The sequence below is a fragment of the Pteronotus mesoamericanus genome, unplaced genomic scaffold (genome assembly GCF_021234165.1).
Source record: "Pteronotus mesoamericanus isolate MK-2021 breed Mesoamerican mustached bat unplaced genomic scaffold, CSHL_Meso_final contig_27, whole genome shotgun sequence".
NCBI lineage: Eukaryota > Metazoa > Chordata > Mammalia > Chiroptera > Mormoopidae > Pteronotus > Pteronotus mesoamericanus.
Window position 1 is genome coordinate 8,680,658 of NW_026555115.1, and position 6,475 is coordinate 8,687,132.

Genomic DNA, 6,475 nt, shown 5'->3' on the forward strand with positions numbered 1-6,475 from the left:
CTGACAGTGATACAGCTGATTAATGCAGATTTGAGTTTCAAATCCAAGACAAGTGGTGGCAAAGGCTGAGCAGCTGTTCCATGGCCCCTGCAGGGACAGCACTCAACAAGTGCCTGCTGGCCTAATTAGCTCTTTACCATCCAGTGCAGAAAGGCCTTTCAGAGTCCGTGAAAATAATCAACAAAAGAGAGAGGGTTTAATTGATAGGAAACAAAGGGTGAAAGATGACTTCTATTAGAATAAGCTCACATTCTCTTGTCTGATTTCCTTCCGATGATGAGGTAAGAAAAAAAAATGGCAGAATTTCAAGCTACACCCAAACCACCAGGAATCCTTCCCAGTCTCCAGCACCCACAAACTTCCCCTTAAGCCCCAAGCCTACCTTTGTTCCACTTCCCTCATCGCCCCTCCACCCTGCCCTCCCAACAACACTCCCCCTTCAGGGACCTCCCCAGCTTCACCTCCAGGGGTTGAGCCAGCAAGATCTCAGAGAAAGGCCCAGAGGCTCAGCTGCACCCAGAGCTGGTGAACAGAAAGCTTTTTAATGCCCAGTCCTCTCCAGTACATGTTCATTCGCAGAGATGGCAACTGAAGCCTGCATTATGGGAACTTAAGTTTCACCGCGCCTCCAGGCCCAACTCCAGGCCTTGCTCTTTCTCAGGTCATTAGCCCTCAATACCCAAGTAGGGCAGGCAGGTCACGCATGCCAGTAAATGGAGCCATGTGATTGCACGAGGAAAAGGGACTCGGATTGAGGAACTGGAAGCTAGGACCGTGGCAAAGTCAGAAAGATGGACACCTGTGGACTTAATTATTCCTCTCTTGATGAACACATAGTTCTCCCAAAATTAGCGTTACATTTTTAACAAAAATCAAGTTGTTGGTTCATTTTCCCATGACTCAACTATAAGATTGTTTTCTCTCTTCTTGTCAGTGGTCTCCATCGTATTAAACAGTAAAATTCTCAGGGGACCATGTTTGGGGCTAGGATGTCAGCCACCTGCCTTCAGCAGCAGGAGGCTGGTTTCTTTGCAAGAAGCTTGCAGAAACTCCTGCTCTGCACACATACAAACTTCCAAGCCCTAAGCTTGCCCCAGAGAGGGCATGAGGGCCGCCCAGCCCTTTCCCCATCAGCCAGGAGGGAAGGGTTGGTAAAGAGGGTTTAGAACAGGCAATGACCTCGACAACTGGTGTGACTACTCACCCTGATGTCCTCTAGCCGATGACACACGGGTTCATCCTGATTCAGAGGGTGGGCTAGGGCTTGGGATCTGTCCCTGTCCCCCAAGTTTTAGGGGTCATTTTAATGTAATCACTGTTGGCATCCCCCTGCCCTATGGGACTGGCTTCCTTTCCTGTCCCCTGTCCCTTAGCCTGGGTTCCTGACCCTGATACAAAAATTCAAGTGCAAATACTTTATTTGGCAAGTCTAGAAAACACCATCATGGGGGATGTATTCTTCTGCTAGCTAGGGCTGCCGTAGCAGCTCCAGCAAGTGGGTGGCTTAAACAACAGAAATGTATTTTCTCACAGTTCTGGAGGCCAGAAGTCCAAAATCAAGTCGTCAGCAGGGCTGGTTCCCAGCAGGACTACCTTCCGGTGGTTAGCTGGCCAACTGTGACATTCTTTGGCTTGTGGGTGCATCATCCTCATTTCTACCTCTGTCTTTACTTAGAGTTCTCCTGTGTCCGTGTATCTGTGTCCAGGTTTCCCCTTTTTATGACAACAGAGTCATATTGGATTAGAGCCCATCCTATTGACCTTATCTTAACTAATTATACCTGCAGCTATCTTATTTCCAAGTAAGGTCACATTCTGAGTTACTCAGTGTTACCAGTTTTGGGGGGACACAATTCAGCCTGTAATGGGGGTGCAGAAGTGAAACTGGGAAAACAAGGAAGCCAATAATGAACACATCATCTGACAGGTTTCCACTGTGGGCAACTGGAATCCCATGTGGAGTCCTGGGAGACAGTGGAGAACCCAAGGGGTGGGGGCAGGGGCACTTACCCACCAGCTCCCATTAGTCATCAGTGGAGGCTGCTCCCAAGGGACATAATTTTCTGGGACTTTCCGCTGGTGTGTAGTCAGGATGGTCCCCAGGGCAAACAGACAGGGGGCTGGTAGCTGGAAGTCAGGCCCAGTCTGGAGTGCCCTAAAAGCCAGGACACCAACATGTTACCCTACTCCTGTCCTAACTCACACAGACTTCCTGGTCCCCCAAGCCCTGTCCAAACCTGATAAATACTCACCATCTACTCTGGCCAGACCCGGTACTCTTGTTTCTTCACAGGAAACTGCATCCATAGGGCACCATAGGGTGCAGGACACAGTGGCAGAGTCCAGCCACTGGAGTGCTGGGACTTTAGAGAAGATGGGGGCCGGGGGACTTTGGTGAAGGCTGATCACAGCTACAGCAGGCCTCACTCTCCACATTGGCGTGGCCGTGATGTGGACTCCCCAGACTTCCCCATTTCTCAGCGGCCCTCAGTTCAAGCCAGCAGGGTGTCTCACGGGGCAGGCACGGGAGGGTCTCAGATTCTGCCTGCCCCACCTTTCAGATGAGGTCAGGAACCAGGCCCCTGGATGCTGTTTTCTCACAAGAGTTTCGTCTTAGCATCAGCCTGTGCTTGACACATGCCTCACCAGACTAAGAAGAGGGTGGGGAAACTGAGGTAACCCAGGATCTCAGCGAGAGGCTGCAGTCCAGAGATTGCCCGAGCCAACCTTTTCATTCTAGATGTGGAAACAGGTCCAGGGAGAAAAGTGAGTCATTTCAGCCCTCACAATGAGTTCGTCATGTTTTTATTAATGCTGTAATTACTAATAAAATAGTTAAGATTTATTGAACACCATGATATGCCAGGCCCTGTCATATTAAGTGTTCATTAAAATATTTCTGATTTTATTAACATAACAACCCTCTGAGATAAGTACTATTTACTCTCTTTCTTTGTTTGACAGCTCAGGAAACTGAGGCTCAGCAAGGAACTTGCCCACATATGGCTCCGAGCTTCTGGGAGATTTCTTTCTGAGGAAGGGGTTCGCGCTCCCTAGAGCCACTGTAGGATGAGGTGCACAGTTCTGGCAGGGTGGGGAGCCCCACACAGCACAGGCCTCCCACATTCCACCTTGGCTCCAGTGCAGGTAGAGAGAGGAAGCAGCACCCCAGGGTCTGTCTGTGGTGGATCAAAGTTCCGGGGTGGGAGGCCGTCAGCCCCAGTGCTGCAGAGGAGAGCAGTGCAGGGCAGCAGCCTCCCAGCCAGGGAGGCCCCCAAGTGCCCTACAGCGACCCACCTCATCTCCGCGGCCTCACACCAAGCCCACCCTCTCATCAGTTTCCCAGCAAAGGGTCTGGGAGAACAATAGGATGAGGCCCAGAGGCCCTAGCAGGCCTCTTCCAGGGGTTCCTCCGGGACAGTGGAAACTTACCCTCCCCGTGATTCTCCGTGTTCGCTGGCTCCAAGCCCAGGGCTGTCCACAAACTGTGGGGCAGTCAGAGAGTGTCAGGGAGCAAATGCTGACCTCTTCAGGAAGCACGAGTGCAGAGAACACAAGGCACGGCCAGAAACCTGCAGTCAGAGCTTGCTGGCAGCTCTGGGAACAGGAGGCCATGGGCTCACTCCCCGAGGAGCCCTTCACCCCACCCCCACCCCCACAACCCAGCTGAGGAAGGAAGCGAGCCCTCCTGTGCTTTAAACATTTTTTTAACTTTATTTTTCCCAAGTTTTATTGCGATATAATTGACATACAATTGTATTAGTTTAAGGTGTACAACATAATGATTTGATACATATACATGTTGTGGAATGGCCACCACAAAAAATCCAGTTAACATCCATCACCTCACATAGCTATACAATTTTTTTTCTTGTGATGAGAACTTTTAAGGTCTATCTCTGACTAACTTTCAAATATACAACACAGTGATGTTAACCACAGTCACCATGCCGTGCGTTACACCCCCAGGACTTATTTGTATTATAACTGGGAAGTTTGTACCTTTTCACCCCTTTCACTAATTTCTCCTAGCCCCCAACCCTCACCTCTGGCAGCCGCCAACCTGTTCTGTTTCTATGAGCTGGGTTTTTTTTTTTTTTTTTTAGTTTTCACATAGAAGTAAGATCATACAGTACAGGGTCTGGCAGAAGTGACACCTGCTTGAGTGTGGTTGGTAAGGTAAAAATATGGGTGTAATAATTTATAGTTTTAATTTGAATATTTCAAATGTCACATGGTGTGCTTGTGTGTGACATTGTTATGCTTCAGAATTACATGCTTATGATTTTGTAATAAAAAAGGGACGTTATTCGTGCTGGACCCTGTATTTGTCTTTCTCTGCCTGACTTACCTCACCTAATATAATGCCCCCAGGTCCACCAATATTTTTGCAAATGACAGAATTTTTTTCACTTTATGGCTGAATGATATTCAATTGTATTTACATGCCACATTATCTTTATCCATTCACCTGCTGAAGGACACTTAGGTTGTTTCCGTGCCTTGGTTATTGTAAATAATGCTGCAATGGACATGGGGGTGCAGATATCTTTTTGAGAAAGTGACTTCATTTCCTTCAGATAGCTACCCAGAACTGCAAATTGCTGTCTGGCATGACAGTTCTATTTTTAATTTTTTGAGGAACCTCCGTGGGACCCTGTGCTTTGCAGCTGGGAAAAACAACTTTCCTTTCCAAAATTCAGGGCCAATGGTGTACACGTGCAGAAGGTCAGATCAGGTAAGAGAGCTCCCCTTCCTCAGGAGGAAGGAGCAGCACAGGAGCCAACAGCTCCAGGACGCCCGCTGTGCAGCCAGGCCTGGCCCCTGGCCCGGACCCCTGCCAGCGCCCTGCCTGTGCCTATGTTCTTCTACTGTTGCCATAACAAACTATCACAAACTTAGCGGCTTAAAATGACACAAATTTATCTTCACACCTGTAGAAAATACTGTAGAGCAGAAGTAAAATCAAGGTATCAGCAGGGCTGTCTCCCATTCTGGAGGATCTAGGGGAAAGTCTATTCCCTGCTTATTAAGATTATCGGTAGAATTCAGTTCCCTGTGGTTTCAGGACCCAGGTCCCCATTTTCGTGCTGGCTGTAAACCGTGAGCATGTTCCACTGCCCTTCTTGCCTTGAGCCCCCCTTTGCTGTCTTCATAGCCAGCAGTGGCTGGCAGAGTCCTTCTCAGGGGCATCTCTCTGACCCACTCATGGGTCTCCTCTTCCAGTTTTAAGGACTCATGTGATTAGGTTGGGCTCACCCAGATAATCCAGGATAATCTCCCCACTTCATGGTCCTTAATTTAGCCGCATCTGCAAAGTCTCTTTTGCCGTGTAAAATGACACAGTCCCAGGTTCCGGGGATTAAGGCGTGGACACCTTTAGGGGCCATTATTCTGCCTACTGCGCTTCCCTGCTCACTTTCAAGAACACCAGAAACTTTGACAGCCAACCTACCAGGCTGCTTTGTGCAGCCAACCGGATAGGCAAAGCTCATGGCAGGACAGCTGCCTGTCTGGCACGCCACCCAGGCTCTGCTCACGTGCGGCTCCCTGACCTTTTCTTTGGCTGCTCACTGTGATCCAACAGATGGACTTTTCCATTATGGAAGAAGTACATGAACATTAGAGAAAGTTTGGAAAATACAAAAAAAAAAAAGGAACAAGGGCAAAAATAAGCCCCAGACACTGAAATAGCCATTGTCAATATGTTGCTGAATTTCCTTTGAATCTTTTATTCTATGCATGAGTGGACTTTTTATGAATAAGGTTATAATCATATTATAAAAATGAAATTTTATTTTGTTTTTTCATATAGCATTATATTAGACATATTTTTCACATTGAAATAAATTATTTGTAAATCCTTTTAAAATGACTATCTAATAGTCCATCATGTGGATGGATATATTATAGCTGACTTAATGATTCTCTTAATGTGGGACACTGAGGTCATGGCCATTAATAAATGACATTGTGATGGACAATTTTTATGTAAGTACTTTCCAGTTTGAGGTTCGTTACCTAGAAGAAGGGTTGTTGGATTAAGAGTATGAACATATTCTAAAGGTTTTGTAGTCTACTTGGAGGGTGACTAAATGTCCCAGCTCTTCTGGGACAGTTCCCATTTACATTTGTTGTCCCAGCATCATTATGGAAAGTGCCCCCTCTCATTCTGAGGCCAGCTCAGGTGATAAATCATGCGGTCACCCACCCACAGGCTGCCCTAAGGGTTCAAAGTGTTCCTGTCTTCTGCACCACTGTGTTCAAGTGTAAGCCCCTGGCAGAGCAGAAGCTGCACACTGTTCATATCTAGGCACCCACCAACCTCCGAGGGGCCTCCACCAGGTGCCAGCATTCTGCTGGACACTGTGGTGCAGTGGGGAGCAGCAGGGAAGACACATCACAGGGCAGCTCGGGAAACGTCACTAAATGCATAAATGAGGCTATAGGTTGTCCTATGCCACCAGGTGTTTGA